Genomic DNA, 19,664 nt, shown 5'->3' with positions numbered 1-19,664 from the left:
TGCAAGAAGGATGGTTCAAACGAAATAGCAAACCAAAGCCAATTCAAGAGAGCTTTCGGCGCTTAGATCATTCCTCCATGCATGCTAGAGAATCAGCGTCATTAAGATCCATCTTGGTATGCTTGACCATACTGACACTTTACAACGTTACAGTATCCACTTAAATATGCACATGCAACCATGACGCCATATAACGTAAAGCTATTTCAATCTGCTTTTATTCCAATCTCTTGACATCAAATCTATGTTACCGCTAACGCAAGCGTCGGGCGGTGACCCGCAGCGTTTTCTGGACAGCCCAATCAAACGCTCTCCTCGTTTATAGGAGGTAACGTTTATTCGCTTTTAAAATGAATAACATCGCCTACACTGAGCGATTTTTCGTGTCGAATTGGCTTACAAGAGCCGAGGAGCACGCTCAACCGGAGAGCGCACCACCGGATGAAGACGGTGGTGGCGGCGTGTCCGATTAGTCCGCTTCCCCTTGCTTAGCTTGCGGTGGCTGGTCTGAAATCGCCGCAGCGTGCAACGGAAGGTTAAGAATGCTGTTAAAACGGGATCAGCATGGAATAGTTGGCAGAGCGATATTGTATGCATGCAGAACGGGGTCGATAGCGTTTTACTGCCACTCAAAAATGTTTATCATGCGCAAATAAATACATGCTCACCGGCAGGTGCGAGTAGCGAGGGCCTGAGCGATCGGCGGGCAGCCATCTTCTATTCCTTTCGGAACGGGGCGTCTGTGGCTATTCAGAAAAATTTTCAGTTATATATTAATGCATTTTTTTCGCGTACACGTCACTTTGTCGTGGTGAGTTTTCGCGGTTTTGTGACATCGCGCGACAGACAGGTGGAGTGGGCGCAGCCCGAAAACGTTTCATTAACAGCAGAGGGCTAATGGTGAAAAGGCGTCAAATCAGGAATAACTATTTTTCTTGCGCTTGGTCTAATCATGCATAATCAGTGTGTACGCGTCATATCAGATGGGGTGCTATCGCGGTTTTCGTGACGTTGCGTGACAGGCAGGCGAAGTTGGGGGTGGCCCGAAAATGTTTTGGCCAATCGTGGAGGGCTGGTTGCAGAATTGGAATATAAAAAGTTTGTAATGAATTTACTTTATAGCGCCTCATATTTCTGGATGATTAGAAGAATATGCTGTCCTGTACAGATGAGTCTACAGTATGCGTGATCTCCTCTCTCTGCAGTGTTAGCACTTCTTCGGTCATTGCATCTAGCAACGCAAACAGATCAGATCCGACCTTGAAGAAATGTGGCTTTTCTCCCTCTTGGATAGCTTAGAGCAGTGTCTCAAGAGGTTTCTAGCGTAACAGAAAGCAATGTGAACTTCTCTATAGGGAGCGCGGCTTCATTTATTAAAAATAGTTGGATCATGCATAAAAGTCAGACTTCGATGGCATGTTCAGTGCTTCTATGAAGTTAAGTCGTAGTTGTAATGATGCATTTCCACTTGCGACCAAATCAGAGGTTGTAATAGTGCAATTCTTCGCTGACAACACAAAACCTTCCCGTGCATTGGGGGCAAGTTAAAGATCTCCTGGTGGTCAAAATTAATCCGGAGTCCCCCACTATGGCGTGCCTCACAATCAGATCGTGGTTTTGGGACCTAAAACCCCCGAATTAAGTTCAAATTCCTTTAGAGTGCGCGACACGCTTGCTCCATTGTCAAGCTCTTCTTGAAACGGCTTTTCGGACTTCCAGTTGAACAATGAAAGAATTGGCTCTGCAGAACTGGTTTTAAGAGGAAGCTTTAGCTCGGGCCGAAATCCAATGCCACCTATTCAAATATATCCAAATTGCAGAAACACTTCTCTGAGGTAACAACTGGCCCGATTTTGATTAAATATGTTGCATTTGACAGAGAAGGTTAAATTATAGTGACTGTAGGAAGCAAAATATTTATTTTAGGTTTGAAGTTTTAAAAAGTTTCAATAATTGGAAAGTTTAAAAAAATAGAAGCACGAAGTTCACAAATATATATCTATGCGCCAAGAACAGATATCGCAGTTCTGTAAACAGCATCCGTTACAGCATTCAAAACGGAAATTTGATGTTTTTGATTTGATGAATGAATTTATATCGTACGTGAATTGGTTACATTGGCTATAAAGGTTGCGCAAAAGTTCCACTCGCATATTAGTGGTCTATTTGAGAGTCATGTATAATACATCAATTTTGTCCGCTTTAGGTCTACTATTAGATGTAATTTTAAGAAATGAGGTATCATTTATGATTGCTTAATTACAGTGTCCCAAACTTGGCAGCGTTGTTTTCTGGGAATTTGCAATTCTCAACAATTGTTATTGAAAAATTGATGGCCTAAATAAAAAATATCCTGCTAACTGTTACTAGATTGTAACATTTTCCTTTAAAAAGCAACAGATGTCATCAACTGTGGTGTAGTGGTTCACAAGAAAAAGCGATTTGTCCTTTTCCAATTAATTTAATAGGAGCCATCGAGCTAAATCTTCCCTGTTAGAGGAAGCTTTAGTTCGGGAGAATTACTCTTAGAACATGCTGGCTATATATCAAAATTCTGTTTCCAACAATCGCTACAACCTAAATTTTTTCTCTCAATGCAGCAAATTTAATTAAAGTCGGCCCAATGGTTATGTGCTAGAAGCGTTTCTGAGCTTTAAGTGCACTTGAAAAGGCAGCATCAGAGCTTTTCCGGAACAAAACCTTCCTCTCAAGTGGAAGTATAGGTCCGTTTTCCTGAAAGGAGCTTCAATATGGCTTGCCGGGTCATCTACAGAAGCACTACAACATAATTTGCCGTTATCTTTCTTTTGGTAATTTTCTTTCTTGCTAAGCTATCTTTCTCGTGTTTGTGCTTTATGTCCTGTGTAGCTTGAGCATGGATCATTATTTGGGCAACGGTTGCACAAGACATGAATGTGAGCACACCTAATCCTTAGTGCACTCCGCAGCGATTGCAACTAGCAGGCTTTGTTTGAGGAAAGTGCACAGCATTATTTCTTGCAGAGTATGCTCCTGATTATGCGAAGGAAATTTACAGAATAAAATTTGGTTGGAGTGCATACGGCAGGCATTGCCAAATCCAGACTGGGAGTTTACCACTGTCGTTAAAAAGACAAGTGTAAAATCATTGCATTCTACCGGTGCTAACATATGGGGCAGAAACTTGCAAGTTACCAAAGAAGCTCGAGAACAAGTTAAAGACCACACAAAGAGCGATGAAACGAAACATGTTAGGCCTAACTTTAAGAAACAGGAAGAGAGTGCTGTGGATCAGATGGCAAACGAAGATAGGCGATATTCTAATTGACATTAAGAGAAAAAATAGAGCTGGCCAGGCCATGGCGTAGGATGGATAACCGGTGGACCATTAGGGTTAAGGAATGGGTACCAAGATAAGGGAAGTGCAGTCGAGGACGGAGGAAAATTAGGTGGTGTGATAAAGTTAGGAAATTTGCAAGCGCAAGCTCGAATCAGCTCGCGCAAGACAGGGGTAATTGGCGATCGCAGAGAGAGGCCTTCCTCCAGCAGTGGACATAAACATAGGCTGATGTTGATGCTCCTTCAGTTACATAGATCAGGTGCATCACGTTTAGTAAATTTTATCAGCGAGAATATAAGTGCTACAGATGTTCAAATGATCTGAAAGGCACCGCTTGTCATCTCATTATTTATGTACGAAATATCTTGGTTTGCAAGAACAGCGGAAGCAGAGCGTATCTAGGCTAATGGGGAACTACCCATTGACCGTGTTGCCGAAATTCAGACCATGGCTTATTTTGCGGCTTCAACGGGGGATTCCAGGTGCGGCGAAATAATTCATTCACGAGGGCTTGCGTTCAAGAACTTATTCTATGTTTCTCTCCATGCGCTTACAGGAAAGGATAACATGACTTATGATACATGACTTATGAACATGACAGCGATAGCTTTCTTTAGTCATATCTTCCACGTTTAACCGACGTCGGCGGATCTCGCGCAATAAAAACCACGTTTAGAATCAACTTCGACCACTAGGTATAGGCCGGCTGCTGTGTTGCTGAGCACACAACATGGGCCACTGGGTATGCTCCCGTCTATACAACTTGCTTGGTTTGGCATTAGGTATGTGATTGAACAGACAACTTCGGCACTGTATATATCAGTTGTCATGGGCCCATACTTGGCCAATCTCCCAGGGCAGCAAAGCATCTGATCGGTCGGCGCGTGCGTGCGGATGATTCCACGCATTGGGTGAGGAGAGGAGAGTGCGAGAAGCGTTTGCATAGAAATTGCCAATCATCGTCAATGGTTTCTGTCACAATTTTAATTTAGTCCTAACATCTCCATTTAACTAAGTTTCTTTCCTTTATTGGTTCATAAACTACATAGAAATTTTGTTTCTACAAAGTTCAACGTTGATGTGTGCTAAGGCTTTTTCCCGCGTAACGTGGAATGAAGCAGCCGTTGCTTCCAACCTGTCGACTTACTAACCCCAGGCTGATGCCATGACAAACTAGAAAAAAAATCAATACAAGTCGTAGCCCTCGGTAAATGCAGCTCATATACAATTACAGGTATAGGATCTGTTGAAAACATTTGGCTACCTTGTATGGTTAAACTCCTTGATTGGCTTTGAAAACATTCCATGTACTAGGTAGCAGCATTGCTCAGTGAGTCGCAAATTATTTGCATGTACACAGTACGAGGAACCTGAAAGAATGGCACTCTTAAGCAATGTTGAGTCAAACTGAAGCCAACTGTTCAATCAAATTCGTTTCCATGAATCATTGCTGATTATTTTTAACTAAGCAACGGCGCGGAGTATTCACTAAAACGTGTTGCGCCACATAATTTCGAGATCAGGACGCGCGTTTGCTTTGGATTGAACATTTGCAACTTTGCTTAGGACTAGAGCCAAAAATCTTTTGGATTCTTTGTTGTGCTGGCAAGTTCTGCGTAAGCTGATCTTCTACAGGTTTGGGTAACAACCTAAAAAAGCAGTGCGTACATAGTGCAGCGAAGGTTGTGTGTGCAAATTGTGAAGTATCACACCAGATGTACGCCACAAAACCCCCTGAAGTTGTAGCAAAGGCTCGTACGCCTTTCTTTTGAGAAGAAACGTGTCAAAGATTGGGATATACATATTCGCACTCTCCCTACCGCCGTGAAAACGGCGCCAGTGCAGCCAAAGGAATGGCGGCCATCTTGAGAGGGACGCGGGCGCGCACTTTGTGACAAACTCTATAGGCCCATCCATGAGGGGGCGTCACGCGCATGGTACTACCACGTCACTCGCAATGCATCTGCATCGAGGATACTGCCAGCAGCGCGAACAATCTAAACATTCCGCTCATACGCAGAGCGCGGAAAACCACCTCTTCGAATGGGTCAACAGGTAGAAATGTTGGAGGACAAAGTAAAACGGAAGCGATAACCACTGGGGCGCTTGACATGAAATTATGTGGGTACTCAGCTACGATATGCGAGAGTTCCGGAGGGAAATGTATTCTAAAATAAATCCTCCTTGTTCGTTGATGCTTGGTCAAGCGATAATAGCATAGATAAATCGTACGCAAAGAACACATTAGCGGACATCATGAGCGCTGCTGGCTAAGGCAAAGGTACCAGCGTGGTGTTCGGTCTCGTGTTCATTGTCTTCAATTTATTTGTGACGCAATGGCTTCACCGAAAGGAATGTCGTTTGCGAGTGATCATCGAGGAAACTGGAGTGATCGAGCGCTGCGTGTAGCACAGATAATGTCCGTGTTCCCTCTCAATTTATTATTGCGATAGCAATTATGTGGACACTACAAGGACATTTCTGCCGTCGCCGTGAGGTTTTGTATAAAATTCAATCGTGATTTTGTGGGACGAGCAAAAGGTTCCGCCTAGATGACAGGCAGGAGTTCTTGAGTCCTGACGGCTTCCTCAGCCCGCTGGACCGCACAGAGTTGATGTTCAAGGGCAGAGCTGAGTAACACAGTCCCCCAGCGCGCGTGGTTACTAGAGCCATTTTTTTATTCTCCCTGAAGAACGCTCTATGCACGGCTCCATCGAAGTTTTGTCTATAACTAATTCCAACAATTCCTATTGAGGGTCCCTTTAATATTTTCACTGGTGCTTGACATCTTGGCTGAAGCTTCTGCCCTGTCATATGTCTAGTTATCAGAATACAAACAAACAAACAAAAATCACCGCCCCTTCCACTCAGTGAAGATGTTCGAACAGCGAAGCTGTGATAGTTACACCGAGTGTTACATGTGCATGTGTTGCACGTGATGCAATTGCGTAAACACAAGTAAACACAGATCTGCAACAGGAAGTTATATTATATTAAAACGTTGCGAGGCGAGAAGAGGCAGCTACTTCCGACGCTACTACACGAGTATCCAGTTCTCTGGTCGAAACCTGCCGAGCCGCCGCCAGAGGCATCTACTGCAGTCGCGGACATCGCGTGCATCCAACGCGAACGCGGGGAAACGCGGACGGCGTCGGCAGCAGCTCTGCGCATTATCCGAAAGGGAGCGCCGCACAGAACCACATTCTCTTATCGCCTCTCCTCCTCGCGGCCAGTGCGGCCTCTCATTGGTCGCCTCTACCCCCATGCGCACGCCCTCTCATTCGTCGCCTCCTCCTGCTGGTCACGTGACCTGCCCTCCTCCGGCGCGGCTCTCTTGTCCCGTGACTTGCGCGACGCCGGACAGACGGCGAAGGGTCGACTAAGAACAACTTCGCTGTTAAAGCGGAGAAAGACGCAAGGGTGCGCACAAAAATTTCTACGGCAGCGTTCGTCATTGGCTGAGTTCTTGCGTAAACGAGCCTAGAAAGCGGCGGAAACAGCTATCAGCAGCACATGCCGCGACATATATAATTTCTTTGAAGAGCAGACGATGATGGTCATCCCCATTTGGGTGGCATCCTCAGTCCACGACGCCGTAGTTCCTCGCTGCCCGTCGTCCTCTCTCCAGTAGTCGAAGCTGGTCCTCAGGGCACGAGCTGGTCAGCAGGTTCTCCCACTGCTCCGTAGTAGGAGGTTGGGGGATCGGGGGCAGTGCTTTGTTGTGCGCACACTCCCCTACCACATGGTAGAGAGTGCACGGAACTAAGCATTTCTTGCAGGCGTAGTCATAGCATGTGGGATACATCGCGTGGAACAATTTCCCGTGTAGAAATGTGTTTGTCTGTAGCGTTCTCTATACAACGTCGCCCTCTCTCGTCAATTTGCGGTGCGGTGGAGGATACCGTCGTCTGCCGAGTCTGTAATGCGCCACGATGTCGGTATATCGTCTGGGTACGCCTTCGTCCGGGTCCCTCCCGGGGCGGACCCCCGACGGGTCAGCCCGGAGGAAACGCGGTACGTGCGAGCGGCGCAGTGTGGCGCCAGCGGTCAAACGCTGTACCTACTAGCAAATGTAGTGTTGCCGCCCGGCACGGCTGCCGCCGTGGCGCCGGGGTTGAAGCGACCGCGCTGGCAAACAGTGAGAGAAAAAAAAGGGAAAAGCGTGAGATTAAAACGGCCACGCTTCCATGGGTTGCATTCGTGCAAACCATATCATTGCGTTCGAGCGCCCTCGGTGAATGGAACCGCCTAGAAACGCGGTACGTGCGAGCGGCGCAGTGTGGCGCCAGCGGTCAAACGCTGTACCTACTAGCAAATGTAGTGTTGCAGCCCGGAGAGCGTGGTCTCGGGCTGCGGCGTGTGCCGCCACGTTCCCCGCCAGGGACTCGTGCCCCGGAGTGCAGACTATGCATGTCCGGGAGGTACTTGGTCTTTCTCAGTATGTCTGATGCTGGAGCACTTATCCTTCCAAGTTGGTAGTGCCTACACGCTGCTTGCGAGTCAGTTATCACGACCACGTTTTCCTTTCCCCTCACTGTGGTAGCCACGAGATAAGCATATTTTATTTGTTGTCTCACCCAACCGTAACGCCTCCTGCCCATCGCCGACTTTTAATACCGCACTGCAGCAAACGTGGTGGCCTAACTAATGTTGGTAGTCAAGCATTTTGCTAAAATAGTGATTTATCAGCACGTACAGTTTTCAACAGAGACCCCAACTTGCTGGTCAATTCAGTGACACATTTATACGAAGAGCCTAAAATGGTTTTTTATGCTCTTGTCTTTATGCACTTGCAGTTGCTCCCATTTTACCTTCTTGAAGACTTGAGTGCATTTCCTGGGCTTTCCGGAGTCTTCCTTGCAGGTGTCGTGAGCGCTTCCATAAGGTATCGTACTCAGCTATTATTATTTATACAAACGGTGACACAGAAACTACCAACAATGAAATTTTGAACGGCACTGTACTGGCGAAATTCAAAACGTGGAATTTCGTAGAACTATAAGGATCTCACACACAGACAGGGAGCTTGTTTACCTGATGTGCATGCCTCCCTAACGAGTTTGCCAGCGTCGTTAGCTGTGGCTCATGCATTTCAAAATGCCGCTTGTCTGCTTAAAAACAAGGGGAGCGACATAACGAACAGTGGTGGTTGTCATGTGCGCAAATTAGTATTCTGGTGCTGAATGAGTACGTAGCATTCGAGTTTACGACATTAAGTGGTGGATGAATTGGTGCTTTAGTAATTGTGAGACAGGTGTAGATATTCGCTGTTCGGAAGCTGTCTCTCCGGCAGCTGTCTGCTGGTGCAGTTTAAGAGCTCTAAGCATACAAATAATTCATTTGACTACTAGCTTGCGGTGCATTAGTAAATTGCGGGCGTTGTTAATAGACCTTTTTAACAGCGCTCTCGTGGGCAGTTCTTGCTTCATCGCGTGGTGTAACTTCCATTGCCTCAGCTTGCCTCATCGGCCTTTGTTTGCAACGGCAGCGAACAAACCGGTGCGGCGCAGCAAGCCACTGTTTCGGCGTTTTTTCCGACAGTGACTACGTCAACGCCCGAAACTTATTAACACTTCAGAAGACATGTAAACGTCACAAATCGATCTGTCTGAGGATATCTATCGTGCGAACTGAATGGCCTGGCTAGAAAGAGTTTTCCAATGAATACTGTAGTATGTACGGTAGTATAAACCAGGATTACTGTCATTCCCGCATGATTTGTTCATTATTGACTGCCAATGGCTTGGAGGCCACAGGTGGTCGTGTTCTTGGCTTGGTAACGTATTTTGGTTCGACTTCATTACATTATTTTCGGCGTAACGACTCATAAGCGTGTCAATTGCGCTAAATTTCTTTATGCCAAACGTAGACCGTAAAACATCGATGCTTTGAAGCTAGCTAGTAGCTACTAGCTTACAGAAAATACGCAACATCGTTCGTCACACATTTACGTTGTGGATCGTGATGAAAAGACCTGTGTCTAAGATTCTTTCGTAACACATTTTAGGTAAGTATTTTAAATACATATTGGTCCACATAGTATCTAAGGAGCGTATTCATACACAATACGTGATTGTGAGTGTGAGTGAGCTTCAGTGAATGAAGCCAGACATTAGTGGAAACCATAGAAAATAATATTTACGAGCGCGAGTGAGCGTCTAATAAATTGGTGGTGATATATAGCCATCATATTTTTCTGGGAACTTTGCCTTTGATAAAAAATGAACCGAACTTGTTTTCCCTCAGAAAAGGCTTACGTTGAGTCATATGGTGGTTCGACATTTTATGCCGGGGCTATGGCGCAAAGAAACAAGGACGAAATAAGACAGTGGTGAAAGCAAAGGAGAATTAAATGAAAGCCATCACCGAGGGGTACTTATGCCAGTGAGGCTGTTCAGCTGTGCTTGTATCGCTAGGAGCACCTTCAGTAGATCTTCACGGACAATTTCTCGGATGGTTCTGCGTTGATGTTGAGCATGCACCCACAGGTCCCGCTTGTAGTGTTCTCTGTGGTTGATTCTGGAGTAATGAATTCCGTGACCGTCTTCGGGGAGTTGCAGATGAGCCCGACAAATAGTTATTCATTTACAGCGCGCATCATGTGCCCGAGCTTTTTGCAGCGAAGCTGTATACCTCTACCAGCCAAGGAAATTTTCGAGTTGTTGGCGTAAGCAAAAAAAAAAAAATGTCACGGTAAGCTTTTAGTACGGAAATGTATGCGAAAATGAAACAATCCATTAACTAGGCCGCATATTTACTCAAGTGTGCATGCGTACAGCATATTTAGTACAATTTAGTAAAATGTGGGGTTTAGCGCCTTCTGTCTGCACAGTGGGTTATGATAGACGCGGTAGTGCTGAAGGTCCAGAATCATTTGGACCATCTGGTGCTCTTAAACGTGCACCTAAAGAAATGCAGAGAAGTGTTGCATTTCATCGCTTACGGAACGTACCTGGCGCGACCGCAGACCGAACTGCCGCGGAAGCCACATGAAGGGCCTTGAGGCAACAAATGATTGTGTGCGGAGCGCTGGGTTCCCTCTGTGTATTCTGCAGCTTTTTACGAATTATGCCCATGATGCTGTTCAGCTGTGCTTGTATCGCTAGGAGCACCTTGAGTAGATTTTCACGGACAATTTCTTGGATGGCTTCTGGGTTGATGTCCCCGAAGATTGGCTTGAGCACCCACAGGTCCCGCTTGTATGTTCTCTGTGGTTGATTCTGGCGTAATGAATTCCGTGACCGTCTTCGGGGGGTTGCAGATGAGTCCTACAAATAGTTGTTTATTGAAAGCCCGCATCAGGTGCCCGAGCTTTATACAGCGAAGCTGGATACCTCTACCAGCCAAGGAAATTTTCGTGTCCTTGACGTAAGCAAAAAAAAAAAAAAAACGTCACGGTAAGCAAGCGGCCGTGCACGCGCTTGGCACGCGCTCTTGCCGTGTGCTGCCGCGTTCGTTGTCGTCTTCCACAGCTGGCTGCGTTGCCGCTCATCATTCCAGCGTAGAATTTCACTTTTCTGTTGCCGTAATGGGGAGGCCGCGTTTACGGGTTTATGAGCCATTGCTTAAGGCAGTATGAGCCCATTAGCGGTGCATCACTGCATGCTTCGCACCTCCCCAGGTTTCACGTTAGTGGAGCTGCATTTCGCCCAATTGGTCATTTCACACTTACGGATAACTTTTAATTCACCGCTCAAACCGAGCCTACGACTCAACTCGTGCTAACTCAAAAACTAATAAAACTAAAACAGTAAGAAACGCATCCATAATGACCAAATTGCTGAGGGAGTTAAAGAAAAAAAATCATGTTTTCAGAGCATACAGCTCAGCACACGTTTTCCAAAGAAAAACCACAAAACAATCGTCAAAACCACATGCTGGATAATAAGGCGCGTGTGAAGAATGCGAACACCCTCCGACGTGTTGCGGTAAACATTAGGTTTGCAGCAGCTTCGAAAGAGGTTTACGTCATTCAAAACCCTCGTGTGAAGTGCAAACCGTATAGTGTATGCTAATGACGTCTGCGAATAATGCGAAGCACGTTCCTTCTCCTGCGTGTGGTTCGCGGTAAATATTACGGTTGCGTAAGCTACTCCGAGCGGAAAAGTACCCAACAGCATAGAAATCACGTAGTGGCGTCACCATGCTCTAGCAACTCATTGAGTTCATTCCAGGTTAACATGAGTAGACCACGGGAAGCAAAGACGCCAGAAGAACAGCGTGAATATAATGTCGTTGTGACATAATAAAGGGTGTGGTTAAGTACATTTCACTTCTCTCTGGTTTCACTCTTTGTAGAGCCACGTGTGTTAATTCAAGTGACGTCACAGTGGGTAATGGTTGTGGGTGTCGTTTACAGCTTCGTTGTCCAACAACAACCTTCACAGCGTGGATTAGAGCCACAGTTTTTTCCCTCAATATTTGGGTCCGTGTGTAGAACAGCCCCCGAATTTCCTCGACAAACACTGCGACCTCCGCACGTCCACCAGATTTCGCGTAGTGGTGACGGTGTTCAGGCAGATATACAAGCCAAGTCAAAGTGAAGTATAACTTGGCGGCGAAGATGAGAGCAAGCGCAGTTGGAGTTCGTCCATCGAATGAGCTCGTTTGCTTATTTATACATCCGTCGGCGAACTTTGGCGATGCAGTGCTGGCGACCACGTATTTACTAGGAAGTGCTACAATCCGCCTTTTGCGTTGCGCTGTGGCGCCACCTTAGCGGGCTCCGCGAGAAACAATATGTACGGCGTCGGGGCACCGCGGGGCGCAGAGACGCGCTGCAAGAAGCGAGCTGAAATGGGTCTGTGCATTTGTCAGTCGTAATTTTCGTTTTGTGTGAGGGGCCGCTTGTTCGACAGGATGCCTAGGCCGGCAATGACTCTGGTGCGACTTACAACCGCAAGTCGTCGAAATATGATGACGGGATTTCGTGCAGCTACGCCAACAAAACCAGTGACCGTGCGATGTGCCTCTGAACGAATACATCGCACCCTAACGCGATTGACACAGCGCCTACGCTTGTATTCCTGTTATGCATATTTATTCGTACCGAATATGAGTCCAAACGTGATTTGGAAGTTGAAATGCAGGAACCGTGAGCACTCGCAGCAGCCCACATCAAGTTTAGGCTGGGGTCGATTCCGCGCAGCGGAGGTCAGCCGTAACGTATATATACAGGGTGTTTCAGCGAACACTTTCAAAATTTATTTAAGGTTGTCTGTGGCAGATAGCCCAATTCTAGTGAATTAGCTGGTCTACTCGAAGAGGCGGACATTACTTGCACAATAAATTGAAATGCATAATCGACGAATAAACAAAAATTCACTAATTAAGTTTTTAACTATTTACTTGATGGCCCATATTGCAATTTAAGAATTGTAGCCGGGAAGTTCGCAAGGCGGATCCACTTGGAAATAATATTTCGAAACTGCTGTCATCCTGAGAATTATTTCCCGAACTTTGCGGAGAAATGCATTGGCGTTCCAGTTAATTTTGTGCTTCAATGCATAAAGCGACGTTTTGTAAAGGAGCTAACTGGAACGCCAATGCATTTCTCCGCAAACTTCGGGAATTAATATCTCGAAACTGGTGTCATCCTGAGAATTCGTTACAAGTGGATCCACCTTGCGAACTCCACGGCTACAATTTGTAAATTACAATATAAGCCATTAGTTCTTTTTAATTCAGTTCTATATAAAATCACGTATTTACTGTGGGTCACGGAACATAAGTATATGATGCCGCCGAAAATATTGAAACCTAGAACCACTCGTTTGTTCAATGCCAGGATACTCGTTTTTTAAAAGCAAGATACCGAAGTACTTCAGTGAAAGCTCGCGGTTTTTAAGGCTATAAAACGCGAAAGACGACGATAACAACACAAGTCAAATTGAAAACAATTAAGGCGAAAACCGTAGATGGCTCATGGGTCGAAAAATCAGACGTTCGGTGTTACGGCATCTAAATTCATGGTGCCATCAACAAAGGTCGTGGTTTCGAGTGCCTTACTTAACTGTACCTTAATTAACATAGAGTTCATTAAGGCACTCGAACCCATGACCTTTGCTGTTACTTAAGGCAAAGTTAATTAAGACACAGTCAATTAAGATATAGTTAATCATGGTACGCGAACACACGACCGTTGGTGGGAGTCGAATCCTCAACCATTGGTGTTAATTAAGGCGAAGTTAATTAAGGCGCATTTAATCAAGATATAGTTAATTAAGGTACTCGAACCCACGACCTTTGGTGGGAAAGAACAAGTAATATGAAGTAATTGCACGTTAAAGGTGGTCAAAATTAACCCGGAGTCCCCCACTACGGCGTGCCTCGTAATCATATCGTGGTTTGGGAACATATGAAACACCAAAATTTAATTTGATTTTTAAATCTCACACCGCATTCGAACGAGAATGTCAAGTAATATAGACGGTTTCAGTGTTTACAAACAAACCTCGCTTGCCGCAGATTGGTTGCCCCATCGGAACTTCCGGCAGGAGAGCTAGAAGCACTTCCGGCTATGTTGTTTGAAGGCATGCGCGACGTGAGGCTGGGGTGTCGATGTTTGCACTGCTTGGTGTAATCTGTGATGAGCTGATTCTACGTCGGGAATATTGTCGAGATGACGAGCGACTACTTTAAGGCGCTTAGCACCGAAGCAAAAGATGGGTATCGCCAAAAGCTGATGTTTAGAGGCAGAGAGCAGCCCGATCCGCTGGACGATGATGTCGTGCGATTTTCGTTTTCGCCAGGTTCCAAACACCTTCCCTCAGTTACAACCCCGGAGCAACAAGCGGAGCATCTTAGTGAGGACATGCAATGAACGCAGACTGTTGTCTTCAAGGCAGGTAATGGGACTGCCGAAAACTAGACAAACTTTAATGGCACTTTTTTCTTCTTTCTGGGGTTTTACGTGCCAAAACCAGTTCTAAGTATGAGGCTCGCCGTAGTGGAGGGTTCCGGATTAATTTTAACCACCTGGGGTTTTTAACGTGCCCTACAACACAAGCACATGGGCGTTTTTGCATTTCGCAATGGCACTTTTATTGCTGCAAGATGGAGGATGAAGTGGTAAGCTGTGCATGTGTACATGCACATGTTTTCTGTGTCATATGCCTTGTTTCTGCTTTTCAATATGCATTCACAAATAACAGTACATTCTCAAACATCATTTAGTGCAAGAAGCCTAGGTCGACTGAAATGGGACTAACTTAAATGCTCACGAATTTAGCACACTTCTAACAAAATGAAACCTGTAGTGTTGGGCACGAGATTGCAATCCATGATTGGCCTCCGTTAATTCGTAAAGGCTTTTAGAATGTGGCCGAAACTTCCTACAAGCATGCACGGAAATCGCTAACTTTTCTGAGATTCTGCTCTGCGATACCGATACGAATGCTCACATGCCGTCGCGGTGGCTCAGCGGTTACGGTGCCCGGTTGCTGACCTGAAAGACGCCGTTTGGGCCCCGGTCGTCGTATTTCGATCGAGGCGAAATGCTAGAGGTCCCGCGTACTGTGCGATGTCAGTGCACGTTAAAGAGCCACAGGTGGTCGAAATTACCCGGAGCCCTCCACTGCGGCGTCCGTCATAGCACGAGTCGCTTTGGGACGTTAAACATGATAAACCAATGCGCACATGTACCTAGGTAGTAAAGCTGCAGAAGTGCACTTGTGCACCAGATACGAAAAACATTAAAAGAAAACGGCGGCAGCATGGCACCCGCTAAACAATAATTTTAACTCATGTTCGTAGCATGGCGATCCACGCCGAGGCAAGAAACTGGACGAGCGGACAAACTCGAGGCGAGAGTCGAGCTGCTCTCGCGTGAGTTGCATGACATACGGCCAGAACAATCGTGGAGTAGCACTTTTATTATTCAGCATTATAGCAGTCCGGCTACTCCATGTAGTAACGTACCTTGGATGAAGTGAGCGGAGCAAACCTCGGAGCTCTTGGTAGGCTCCCAGATTTGAAAAACACCGTTGACGAGTAAACGTAATGAAAACAGTCGATGCTCCAACTAGCTACTCGCCGTCACGCAACACAGTGAATGCCACAAGTCGCACTTATATCGATATACCCGAAAAATAACACAGAATATGCGCAGGACGAGCGCGCCAGCAAAAAAATACCAGCAAAAACGAGCAAAAGGAACGGCTACCGGAAGTTTCCTAGGGGCGCCGGATGCCGGCGCACAGCGTTGCCAGAGCGTGGTGGCACTGGATGAAACCGTCTATAATGAATTTCTCGTGAGTGCGCAGGCTTTCGCATTCATTCTCTTTAGCGTATGCTAAAGTGGCTGTCAACTTTTTGAACAATGCAACAAACATCAATTGCGAATCACATTCCAAAAGCCAAAGTTACCACAGACGCGCGTTTTTATTTGCTACAGCCATGTTTTCCTTGCTTTCTAATCGATGGTTAAAATCGCGGGAGAAAAAGTGCATTCTTTTCACAAGTTGCAGCGGGAGCACATGCTGCACGAGCTGCGTCGATAGATCTCGCTGGGACTCACAGGGATTGTGATCACTACGCAACAAAGTTTAACTCAACGTTGCTAGATTTGTTGAAGGCAAAAAAAAAAAAAAACACCCGGCACAAGACCACGGCTGCGTTGACTACGCCAGCGTGACGGCCAAGAAGCCGTGTAGGCACCGCCGACACCGGCCGACAGCTCCGTTATCTCCGTCAAACCGGTCAAACGGCGACGTGCGTGCCCCCGCTCGGCGGTACAGGGAAGGATGACATCCGCGGCGCCGGAGTTTGCAAACTGAAAGAGGTAATCTAGTAACGTTAATTGTGATGTACCGGACGTTAACCGAATATCGCTATGAACAGCTGAAGTTTCTACTGAAACGCAGCGCAAATACCGCGTCGTCGACCGGCAAAGCGCCTACAATAAAGAGTTCGCGTCCTCGACGACTATGCTGCATACGCGTGCGTCGTCAGCTGCACGAACCGCCGACGCCGTACAAAACGTTTTCGGCGCTCGCCGCTAGGGTACAGAGCATGCGCACTCGGGACATGCAAAAGCGGATTGTCTCGGAACATCCATGTGAGCTTATTTGACGGGTCGCCCGACTGTGCTCAAGAATGGGCGACAGCGTTCAAGACACAGGCGTCATCTCTTAGCGCGTCGTTGAGTGCATATGATAAAAGCGATAACAAAGCGGTACTGCTATAGCATGCGATCAAAACGCGAAATAAACGCAGAAGACAGTATAACAATCCATGAGGTCAAACAATTCCAGAAAGACAAGAAATGATGAAATAACAATGAATTATTGTCTTTTACGTGCTAAACCCTCGTTATGGTTATGAGGCACGCCGTAGTGGGAGGCTCCGGAACGCACCCCCGCTCCCCAACGGAGGGGGGGGGGGGGAGGGGGGGGGAGCGCGTTCGGCGCCGCGAACGCCACCCGCGCGGCTCTATCTTGAAAGCCATCGGCGGCGGGAGCAGAGTCCACCCCCCCCCTCCCCCCTGTGTTCTCGCGGCTAAGATCGCGGTGATGCAAGCTGCCGCACGTAGCGCAATTCGTTCACTGCTGCTGCTACGCTGACTCACTCCAGCGTTTTCACATCGACTTTCAGCGGTCATCGAGTGAGATACGTTCATGTTTGCTTGTGCACGCGTGACACCATGTTGGTCAATTTAGCTGGCGTGCGTATGTTTACAAGTTTATACGGCCGATAACACTATTATACTTTGTCCGCCAATTTCCTATCGCAATCAATACTTCGCCTTTCGGGCGAAACTGCGCCTTTTTTTCACAGCGCAACTGTTTATGTGCACCCTGTGCCGTCGTTGTCGGACTTCGCTGAAAAGGGGCCACGTGACCTAGCGGGAGAGGAGAGGCAAAGAAGAGCTCAACAGGTAAAAGGGTTTGGAGTGACCCCTTTCGCCCTGTGAGAATGCTGTGAGAGGGTGCAGATGAAAAGGACAACGGGGAGCGGGGTTGACGTAAGTAGCGCCGTCCAATACTCGCGTTGGAGGGGAGAATGTGAGGCGCGCCAACCAATGGTGGTGTACGAAAAAAGTAGGCCAACGGAGGAGTGGGTTGTGAGAGGAATTCGCGTTTGCGTTGGTTGTACACTATATACGGAGCTTTCGTCAAGGATTCTTGTCTGAGAACGTCGTAGAAAAAAAATGTCGCAGTTTCGCCCGAAAGGCGATAAGCATCAATTGCGATAGCAAATTGGTAGAGAGCTATTCAGAGTAGGGATAGTAGAGTAGTTTTATCGGCCGCATAAACTTGGACACATTCGCTTTCTAACTGAATTGACAAGCGTGGTGTCATCGCGCACAAGCAAACATGAATAGATCACACTGAATTACCGCAGACAAGGACTGTCAAAACGCTGGCAGCAAGCGCAGCCGCTGCAGCCAGTGGGCGTAGAAGCGTGCGGTCTATCGCTTCAACGGAAACTGAGCAGCGAATGCACAGCGCATACAAAGGTCAGAGCCGTGTGGAGATAAGAGACGGTGCGGGCGACGGCCACCACAGCCAGTGCAAGCGTATTTGTTGGCAGAGTAGAAGCTGCTCCCCCCCCCTCCCTCCCGCGCTGCCTTCCCGCTTTTTTTTTGTTTTTTTGCTTTCGCGTGGAAGATTGGGTTGCCAATTCCCCTTGCGCTGGGTTGCAAGATAAGCATTTGGTGTCGTAGCACAGCGTCGCCCCGCCTCCCTCCCCCCCCCATACCCCCCCGGCCTTTCGCGCGACAATCGCGTTTGCTTTCCGCCGTGCGTTGGCTCTCCGAGATAGCGCGCGTCCCCCGCGCGCTTTAACTCGCGCATACGGCGCGTGACGACGATTTTATCGCCCTTGGAATCTATACAGAACCTCACGGCGACGGCAGAAATAAATCCCGTTGAAGTGTCCATATAATTGCTATCGCAATAAAAAATGCAGTGGCAAACTCAGTGGTAATGCAGTTCCACTCAACGTGAAAGTTGGGGAAGTGCGGAACAGTGATTCGCCGGTGTTTCCCTTGTGTTTCCTTTGTGTTTATCTTGTTTTATCCTGTGTTTATCTTGTGTTAAGCAATCCATCATCCGCTTTGATACCTGTGCTAAGTCACAACTGGTGGGAAACTGCCACGGACATGGAGCCAAACCACCACTCACATGGAGTCAAAGCCTTTGCTGATGATAGTACCATACTGGCGTTTGGGAAATGATTTTCACGAGTTTCTGCTAAATAATACGCTTAATGCTTCGTTATTCCTGTCTTTAAAATTATTCTGAATCATGTCAGCTGATTTTGAACTGGTTTTGATCAATTCTGCACTTGTTTTGACCCTGTTTTGAGAACTTGTTCTGGCGCGTGACCACATGAGATCACATTACAAGATTTTCACGAGTTTCTGCTAATTAATGTGCTTGAATATTCTTATCTTTTACATTATTATGAATCATGTTAGTTTGTTTTGAACCGCTTTTGATCCATTCAACTCTTGTTTTTACGCTGTTTTGGGCGTAAACACGACGACATGAGATCACATTACACGCCGACAGCCCGGGCCCCTAAAGTGCTTCGCACTTAAATGCCTTGGGAACGCGCTAGGAACGCCGTCGCCCGTGGACGCCGATGCGTCCTGTCCCCCACAACTAACGCCCTTCGGGCAGCCAAGCGGCCGCTACGGCTAGGATGCTCGCTCTGATTGCAGCCGGCCTGACACACAGGCCGTATCTTTTATTGCGATAGCAATGACATGGACACTCCAAGCGGATTCTTGCCGTCGTCGCCGTCGCCGTGAGGTTCTGCATAAAGTACGAGGGCGATAAAATTGTTGCCGCGCGCATGTGAGGGACGCACGCTTTCACGGGGAGCGAACGTACGGCGGAGGGCAAACGCGCCTTCTTTGAGCGAAAGGCCGTGGGGAGATGGAAGGAAGGGAAGGGGGCGAGATTGGTGCTGGGGCGCCAAATGCGTATCTTGTGACCGGGCGCAAGTGGAACTGGAATCTCGCAGGCGAAAGGAGGAAAGCGGGACGGCAGCACGGGAGGGGCTTCTGCTCTGCGAGCAATTGCGTACTTTGAGCGGCGGCGGCCGGTCGCGCGCATTGTATCTTGAAACAATCTGCAACACGGCTCCTACCTTTGTATGCGCTGTGCTTTCGCCGCTCAGTTTCCGTTGAAGCGATAGACCGCACGAACCTTCGCACGCTGCTACTGGCGCGCTTGCTCACGCCAGCGTGTTGACGGCGTTGTGTGCGATCATCGGGTGTGATCTATTCATGTTTGCTTGGGCGCGCTGACACAATGCTTGTTAATTCAGTTAGTAAGCGAATATGTCCAAGTTTAAATTGCCGATAAAACTACTGTCCTTACTCCGTATAGCTCTC

The 19,664-nt window shown here is 47.3% G+C and overlaps 1 protein-coding gene across 1 annotated transcript in view; it reads left to right on the top strand.

Annotated features, from left to right (window-relative positions):
* The window catches only part of LOC119463490 (sodium-coupled monocarboxylate transporter 1-like), a 78,070-nt gene that overhangs the window by 12,278 nt on the left and 46,128 nt on the right, over positions 1–19,664 (top strand). The window contains exon 2 of the mRNA XM_037724332.2: positions 8,116–8,204. The gene's annotated coding sequence lies outside the window, so the exon portion shown is untranslated. The remainder of the gene's footprint in view (positions 1–8,115; positions 8,205–19,664) is intronic.

Source organism: Dermacentor silvarum, chromosome 9, assembly GCF_013339745.2.
Source record: "Dermacentor silvarum isolate Dsil-2018 chromosome 9, BIME_Dsil_1.4, whole genome shotgun sequence".
Classification (NCBI taxonomy): domain Eukaryota; kingdom Metazoa; phylum Arthropoda; class Arachnida; order Ixodida; family Ixodidae; genus Dermacentor; species Dermacentor silvarum.
Note: the sequence above shows the minus strand (reverse complement) of the source record. Positions and strands in the feature narration are given on the sequence as shown.